The sequence below is a fragment of the Dipodomys merriami genome, unplaced genomic scaffold (assembly GCF_024711535.1).
Source record: "Dipodomys merriami isolate MVZ:Mamm:240054 unplaced genomic scaffold, mDipMer1.0.p SCAF_7, whole genome shotgun sequence".
Lineage (NCBI taxonomy): Eukaryota > Metazoa > Chordata > Mammalia > Rodentia > Heteromyidae > Dipodomys > Dipodomys merriami.
This window is the reverse complement of record NW_027206290.1, coordinates 61,153,478-61,162,594: the sequence shown is the minus strand read 5'-3', so window position 1 is coordinate 61,162,594 and position 9,117 is coordinate 61,153,478. Positions and strand designations below refer to the sequence as shown.

The window sequence follows — 9,117 nt, the reverse complement described above, 5'->3', positions numbered from 1 at the left end:
TATCAGAAATCAAGAGGCGAAAAACTAAAGAATATGGAGTTTAAATTACTTGACAGTTCTTATTCAGATAATAAATAATAGATATGAGATTTGATGTAAAGTTTCCTTTACCCAAACAAGCTGCTCCACCATCTTGTTTATTTTTATCACCTGTGTATGGCTCCATCCGTGCCAATATACTTTACTCATGTGCCTAGTATTTAATGTTAGCTGTCAGATACTATAAGCAATACACTGGAGAATGTCTGATGATTTTTCTATGTATAATTTATTTCCTTTTTTTCTTTGAGTCTTCTACTGTGAGCTCTTAGTTTAGGTGATTTGAATAAGTCTAATCTTGTCCTGTCCATCTGGAAGTGATCAGTTGCCTCTGAAAACATGAATTAGTTCAAAATCAAGTATCTGATACAGTCCTTATCACCAAGAATTTGGCTTGGACCTTTCTCAAGAGCCTTTAGAAAAGAGAATGCTCTGTTACTAGAGCAAGAAATAAACTTAGGTTGCTACTAGGTATCTTTCTAAGAAATAGGTTCTGAAAATGAGGCACATGTACAAAAACAAGAGAAATAAAGAAGCAAGGAGATAAATTTCTTTCTTTTCTTTTCTTTTTTTCTGTTTTTCATTCTTTACCCTTTTCTTCTTCCTTTCCTCCCTTTCTTTCCTTCTCTTTCTCTCTCTTCCTCTTTCATTCCTCTTCCTTTTCCTCCTTCCTTCCTTCTTCCCTTCCTTACCTTTTTCTATCTCTCTTTTCTTTCACTCTCTCCTTTCTTTCTAAATTGATGACATATTTTGTTTGCAAGACACACATTATGTCTGGATATTGCACAAGGTTAACCAAAATAGAACACGTCTCTGATTTCATGATTATAGTGTTATGGGGAGATAGATAGAAATCACATACTCACTGAAATGAGTGAGGACTGAAATGAGTGAGTGGTATCGAGTTTTATGGGTACTCTGAGGAAAGAGACTTTGTTTCTATGAAAAATATATTGCAAATTTTTCCTGGAAGGGGATTCAGAGAATCTTTTGCTATACAATTAATATCTGAAAGATATATGGGATTTAAGAAGTTGTGAATTGGGATAAAATGTGGTTCCAGTATAGGGAACCGAAGATGAGATTGGCTTAATTGGATATCCAGAAAAGTAAATGAAGGCTAAATTAGTTGGTAGAAGAAAAGAACAGGGAAAACAGTAGTACGAGGTAATTGAAATAGTAGTGTAAGAGGTAAGAGCCATGCTACAGGGGGCCCATAGATTAGAAAGGAGGAGATATTCATCTCAAGAGAGAAAAGAAGCCATTGCAAGATCGAAGCATGCAGACATGCTTACACTTTATTTTGGAAGTCAAACCCACAATGACCACATAAACCAGTTTGAATCATTTTGTAACAGTCTAGGGAAGAGATAATGGCATCTTGGATTAGGAAATATTTACAGTAATTACAGAAGAACCCAAACTAGAAGAGAGTGGGATGTGAAGGCTTTTGAGGTCTGGGTTTGGAACCCAGCAGCAAGATGCACCTGGGACTATGTGAAATGAAATGAGGAGTTACCTAAGTCACACAGCTAATTAAGTAGCAGAGCTGGGATTAGAACTTAGGTTTCCTGCCTCTCAGGATTGCTAAAATGAGTCTATGGAAACAAACCCTTAGTGACCTTTTAAAACAAACCATTGGATGGCTAGTTGCGGTAAAATTAAATTCTGGAGTCGATTATCAATGGGACTTGTCTTGCCTTGATGGCTACATGAACATAGCCTGGGGGCAGACATAGGAATATGTAAATAGACAGCTGAAGAAAAGTGGGAGATGCATTTATCTGGGCAAACAATGTGTTGTGGATCAGAACCAAGAAGAGAAGTGTGTGAAAGATACCCAGGAGGTAGTTTATTTTATAGTTAAACACATTTTTATGACATAATTTTCCAGTTTTTTTGTTTTTTTTGAGTTATAACTTGTCCTATTTTCATCATAGCTTGTAATTTTTTCCATTAACATGTAAGATAGAGATGTATAAAACTACGATTGACTTGTAAAGAATTTCTCATTTAAGTTTCATTTTCTTTTACATATGTGTCAATATAGGAAATGCTGAAAGAATTAAAGAAATGTTAAAACCTAAGAAGCAAACAAACAAAAGCAACAAGTCTAACTTGAGAGGTAATGTGAAAGTGAATCTTGTTGTAAAAGAAGGGTGTGAGGATGATAATTCCTAGGTATCTGGCTTGTACAACTAGATGGAAAACATTACCCTTTAATGACATATAGATCACTATTAGACAACCTGAGCTAGGGTTGAAGGAATGAATTCACACTCAATCCTATAGAGTTAAAAGTGTCTTTGAGATATGTAAGTAGATATTTTTAGCAGCAGAATTTTAGAGCCAGTTTCCAGAGCTCTAGAATATGAATAATATGAATATGAATAATATGAATATGAATAATATGGCTAAAGGTAAGTATGTAACAATTGATGAGATGAACCCTTATTCCCCCAACTCCTTGAAGCCACCATTTCACTTTCTTTATCTATTATTTTTATTCTAGTTACTTCAGAGAAGGTATTTTTCTTTGTTTGATGTCAAGGCTTCTTTCATTGAACATACTCAAAGTTCAGCCATGTTGTGATGTGTCAGAAGTTTCTGCCTCTTTAAGACTGAATAATTGTCTATTGTGTGTGGGTATTACATTTGCTTATTACTCATACATTGTTTCTCCCATTATACAAGACCTTCCTACAATATTTGATTGGCTTAAGCAAGGACAGAAACAAGGTCAGATTCAAAGGAGCTGAGGAACTGAGCTTCACTTCTTGGGAGGAGTTCTAAAGTCATATGACAAGCAATGTGGTTGTATTGAGTGGAATAGGGGGTCACCATTGTGAACAATTACCTTAACAATCTTTTATAATAACTCTTCTCCCTCTTAAGACTCACCTGGACTTGCAATTGCATGCTGATTAGTGTGTTTATTTATGCTTGTCTGTTTCAGTACATGAGAGCCATCTACAAGCCAAGACTAGGTGGGCCTTTATTTGAGCTGAATATTTCTTCCTACTCTAAATTTTGGCTCATAATAGGTTGTAAGTGAATGATTAATTTACCTCTTGGCTAGTACCCCAGGTTAATACAAGCACTGGATATAAACTCTTGGCAAGTTGACCCAGACAAATCTTGCAGTTGACTAGTCTGATATCCCACAAGGAAAGTTATGGCTAGTGGCAGCTTAAATAAGAGATCCTACAAATTTCTGGAAAGTTCAAGACAGCCAAAAATACATTATAGGCATAGAAGCATGTTTGGAACATCTGAAAATGCTTAGAGAAACAGCCCGAGAGCTTGGTGGTCCCATCTGTGTTAACTGCATCCATCAGTAATTAGAAATCTTGTTAAAAATACATAAATGTGCAGGTTATCTGTTTTAAGGCTTTGTGTCAACAGGTCTGAAGTATGCCTCTGGCATCTATAGCAATGCAGTCGGTTGGTTTCAGTTGCCACTTTCCTGGCATCCTGGGGACAGCTTACTGTAGCCCCTGACTGGCACCAACATGAACTCATCAGTTTTTCCTATCAATTCTAAATGTCCCTGTTTATGTTTCTGAGGTGCCAGTGTCACGAAGAATCCCCATCTTGGGGGTTTGGGTGGAGCATTGCAGGACTATACTGAATGTTTGCTAAAATTAATGGTATCGATTTTCTACTTCTTTTCTCCAGCTCAAGAAGAAATCATTTTTTCTCTCTTACACACACACACACACACACACACACACACACACACACACACACACACACACACACATCATTGTTTCTGTCTTACCTTTTCCCCACTTTCAATTTTCCTATGTTAAAAATTTTCTGGTAATTGTGATATATCTACACAATGGAATTCTTGGCTTCCATCAGAAAGAATGACATTACCCCGTTTGTAAGGAAATGGAAAGACTTAGAAAAAATTATATTAAGCAAAGTTAGCCAGACCCAAAGAAACATGTTGCATGGTTTTCCTCATTTGTAATAATTAGAATGTGCTTGTAAATCTACAAGTAAACCTAATGGATAGTAAAAGACAAAAAAATTACACTTGGACATGACAATTTAAACAGGACTTTAAGCATTCACATAGTGAGACCAGAGGAGGATATTCTTAGAAGAGGATATCAAGGCTCAATAGCTAGGTGAATGTGATCATATAAAATGATGCATATTAAAATGAACTCCAAGAAATGAAAACAAGAAGTTTTTTTGAAATTTACGTTTTGTTTGTTTATTCTGCTTTTCCCCTTTTGTCACTGTTTTTGATTTTTGTGCCTTTTGTCTTGTGTGTTAGTTTGACTGATATGGGGAGAACAGGAAACATGGAAATTATGAGACAAAGGGCGAACTAATGCAGCCAGTGATACTCATTAGACACCATGTTGAAAATGAGCGATACAGGTTGTATGTGGGGGTGGTCAAGAGGAAAAAACCTCCAAGAAAATGAGTTAAGAGGTGACACTGTTCAAAAAGAAATGTACCCAATACCTTACGTATATAACTGTAACCCTTTTGGACATCACATTTACAATAAAATTTTTTAATTAAAAAAATAAAACACACTCACTTCAAAGAAAAACAAGCTTCTGCTAAAATAGCTGCTATAATTTCTGTTTTCCTGAAGAGATCTTAACTCTGTTGTACATATTAAGCTCCAGATGTCTTCATCTTTTCAGTGGAGTCACCTGGTAGACTCCTTCATACAGTGGAAAGTACTGTGTAGACTAAATGCTGGCCAGCGTCACACACTCACCCACATGGATTGTTTGCAAAACTCCACCCAGATGATGCCTCCACATACCCACAAGCCCCAAATATCCACACCTACTTATGGAACATGTTGCACACAGGCAACAGTTCCAACAGCAAGCATCTAGTTTAAGATATTCAGCGCCCATCTATTTGGCCTCCACAAATGGGCCCATGAAGCACAAAAGGGAGGAAAGTAACTTACTCTACTTATTACCAGTGTCCCTATAGGAGAATGATGGGTGATCCAGGCCCCACCTGCCCTGTTGCTTTCTAGAATAAAACTAATTACGACTGGCTAAAGCCAGGAAAATCTCACCTTCTATTTGTAATATTTTTAATTCCCCAGTGACAGATGTGGAACATCGGAGTGAGCACATCTATCTGATTTTATGATCCTAAAAAACCTTCTTTACTGTCTATAAGTAGTTTTAAAAAGGAGTTGCCATTCACTGAAGCAGTTTATCAATACAGTACATCTTGATTAACCTCACCCCCTTTCAACAGTTTCACCCACCCATCCCAACCTTTCTCTTCCTTTGCTTATCTTAATTTTAGGTTATGCATTGCATATTTTGCAATTTAACAAAGCAATTTATTTATTTATTTTTTATTTTGAAAATACTGTACAGAGGGGTTACAATTACATGGGCAAGGTAATGAGTGCATTTCTTTTTTTTTTTCTTTTCTTTTTTTTTTTTTTTTGGGTCCGGTTGTGGGGCCTGAACTCTGGGCCTGGGCCCTGTCCCTCAGCTCTTCAGCTCAAGGCTAGCGCTCTACCACTTGAGCCACAGCGCCACTTCCAGCTTTTTCCTTTTTGCTTATATGGTGCTGAGGAATCGAACCCAGGGCCTCAGGCTTGCAAGGCAAGCGCTCTACCACTGAGCCACCTTCCCAGCCCATGAGTGCATTTCTTATCAACTTTGTTGCCTCCTCCTTTGTTTCCCCTTCCCATCCATTCCCATCTCCCCCCACATCCGTCTATTCCCTCGCCCCCCCGCCCCCCCCCCCGCCCATGCCAAAGTTCATTTTTTGACATGATGTCTTGTACATCTCATTGTTGCAATGGATCCACCTGTATCCCTATTTAAACGATTTATTTTCCCCTTCTAAAGCCAAATACAGTGAAAGCAGGGGTTATACCATGGGAGAGGAACATACAAAGAAATATCTTATAAATATGTTAGAAGCAATAGCAAGAAAGAATAAAAAACATTTGAGTCCTTATCTTGGGGTTCATTCGCCTAACATCAACTTATCTGACCGTTAACAAAGCAATTTATATGTACAATGCATCTTGACCTGTGTCACCCCTTCAACATCTTCACCCCCCTTCAACCCACCCCTTCTTGTATATTTTGCTATCCTGTGGTATATACAATAAATTCTTGCCTGCATTCTACTGACCCTTCTCCCTCCATTCTTCTACCCCTTTCCTATACTCCTGTAACAAGTAAAAGAGGTATGCAAGTATTCCTCATTCTAACTGACCCTTCTTTGGGGCCAATTCTTTTCTTTTTCATATATATTTGTATTGTAAAAATACTGTAAAAGGGGTTATAGTTACATGAGTAAGGTAATGAGTACACTTCCTATCAAGCATATTTACCTCCTCCTTTGTTTTTCCCCTACCCTCCCTTCCTCCCCACCTCCCCAATTCCCCCCCACCAAAATTGTAAAGTTCATTTTCAATATAGTGTCTTGTACATCTCATTGTTATAATGATTGTTATAACAATGAGATGTAAATGTACAATGTATCTTTATTTAAACATTTTGTTACATCCCTTCCCATCTTGGGGTCAATTCTTAATGAAGATGTTATATCAAGAGAACACATGAGGATTGATTCAAACAATTATAATCTAGGTGGTATTTTTTTTATTAACATGAACAATGTGTACTTTCTAGAGCCTCAGCTTACTAAGAAGCAAAGCACCCCTGATCACAAACATTTTTTAATGGAACAAATCCCAATGTAAAACCTAGCTCTTATTAAAGAAACGTGAATCTATTAAAAATCTCCATGTTTCAAATCTACCAAATCCATTTGTTTCACAGTACCCAACTCAGATGTTGTCAGCTGTCCCGGTTACTTCTGTAATATGCTCTTCTCCTGTATCCTAATAATACCTGATCTGTCCAGGGAATATGTTCTTTCTCCTTATCATATATATAATGTTTGAGGCTTATATCATCCTGTGGCTGGAACAAGTTGTTGTGTGAAAGCCTGTGCGTGGAAGACACACATGGCCCATGCACAGCACAATGGAGCCTTTAGTAGTTGGACCCTGGTGGGGGGTACATAGGGGTATGTCTTCAAAGAGTAGTGGAACCTCAACCATTTCCTCTTTCTCCTTTTCCTTTGTGGCCATAACAGAAGTGTGGGTTGTTTGTTTGTTTTTCTTTCTGACTTACAGTATTGAGGGTGGAACTGAGGTTCTTGTGCTTCCTAGGCAAGCACCCTGTCAGTTGAGTTAAGCTTCCAGCCTCCAAGCTTTTTATTGCCAGTACTGGGCCTTGAACTCTGGGCCTGGGCACTGTCCCTAAACAACTTTTGCTCAAGGCTCGCCCTCTACCACTTGAACTACAGCACTACTTCTGGCTTTTTCTGTGATCAGTTGGAGATAAGTCTCATGGACTTTCCTGCCTAGGCTGGCTTTGAACTTCAATCCTTAGATCTCAGCCTCCTGAGTAGCTGGGATTACAGGCCTGGCTTCCAGGCCTTTCTTTGAGTTGGGTTGGGTTTTGTTTTTGAGAAAGAATCTCACTAAGTTTACTCAGGTTGGTCTCAGATTCACACATTTGCTTTTGTCTTTCCAGTCCTGGGACTACACACATGAACCACCATGACTAGCTGAAATGTATCAGTCATAGAATGAAATCACTCAATTTTCTTTTTTTCTTTCTTTTATGTTGCTTATTTTAAAGTTGTTTATCAGCTAAGCACCAGTGGCTCACATCTGAGGATGGTGATTTGAAGCTAGCCCAGGGACAGTGCCCAGGACCAGAAAAAAAGTAGTTGATTATCTTTTTTTTTTTTTTATAGAATGCTAACACAATATCAAATAGAAAATTGCATACAAAAATGTTATAAGCATAAAGTTTGTTACAAGAATCATGTTGAATGAGAATCACTGAATTTGGCATTAAGGCCTAATTTTTACTATTCTTTCTAGAGTAGTACAGCAACTCTAAACAGTGTTGCTGCTGTTGGGCTATGCTCTTTATCTCTACATTTATTTATTTATTTATTTATTTATTTATTTATTTATTTATTTATTTATTTATTTATTTATTTTTGTTGGTCTGGGCCTGGGCACTGTCCTTCAGCTCTTCATCTCAAGGTTAGCACTCTACCAATTGAGCCACAGTGCCACTTCTGGCTTTTTCTGCTTATGTGGTGCTGAGGAATTGAACCCAGGGCTCCATGCATGCAAGAAAAACACTCTACCACTGAGCCAACTTCCCAGCCCCCATCTTTACTTTCAAATAGAAAAAAAAAGGCATGCTCAGCCACAACTTAGCATTGCTTACTTAAAAAGTTGAATGATATATTATAAAATGAGACTTGCTGGGGTCAATAGTTTTTAAACAGCAGGAAACACTAGTTCACACCTGCGATTCCAGCTACTCAGGAGGCTGAAGCATGGAGGTGTGGTTCAAATGGAAGAGCACTGGCTATGAGCAAGCAAGTGGAGTAAACATGAGGCCAAGTTCAAGCCCCAGTAATAGAAAAAGAGTAATAGCAATAGCAATAGTGGAATAATTTTCTGATTTCCCCTCTGATGCTGGGAATTTGATCTGCACGTTTTCTGTAGACAAACAATAATCTCGATTCTTCAGCTGACTTCTATTTTCTTCCATTGGGTACATGTAAATGGAAACATCCTCTGAGCCATCACCACAAAGTGAACTTCTGGGCTGGTGAGAACTCTTAGAATCTTAGATTTTTGAAGTGGAGGCCTTTATTTTTCAGCTGTGCACTGTTTTGTTCAAAGAAAATCTTAGAATCTAATCCAGTAAGTTTAATAATAAATTGATAAATCTCAGTAAGTTCTCGTTAGCAAGTTTGTGGGAGTCAAGGAACCATATGGAATGTGAAAGACTCTTTATTTTCAGGCCCACAAAGGTGAGTTTTTGTGAGAATCAAATGACTACCTAAACAGTAAAAGCTAGAATAACTTTTCTGGAAATCAAGGTAATTTTTTTTTCTCTTTTTGCTTGAAGCCTCTCTATCCACCCACTGAAAGACAATAAAGGGATAATGAGCCTTTCAGTTTACTGAATTTCTGTGAATCTCTAGGTTAAAAATGAAATACTAGAAATGAGT

The 9,117-nt window shown here is 37.7% G+C and overlaps 1 pseudogene; it reads left to right on the top strand.

The window, feature by feature from the left end:
- The first annotated feature begins 1,631 nt into the window (after nucleotides 1-1,631).
- LOC138817251 (U6 snRNA-associated Sm-like protein LSm6 pseudogene) lies at nucleotides 1,632-1,872 on the top strand (annotated as a pseudogene).
- Nucleotides 1,873-9,117: the final 7,245 nt, after the last annotated feature.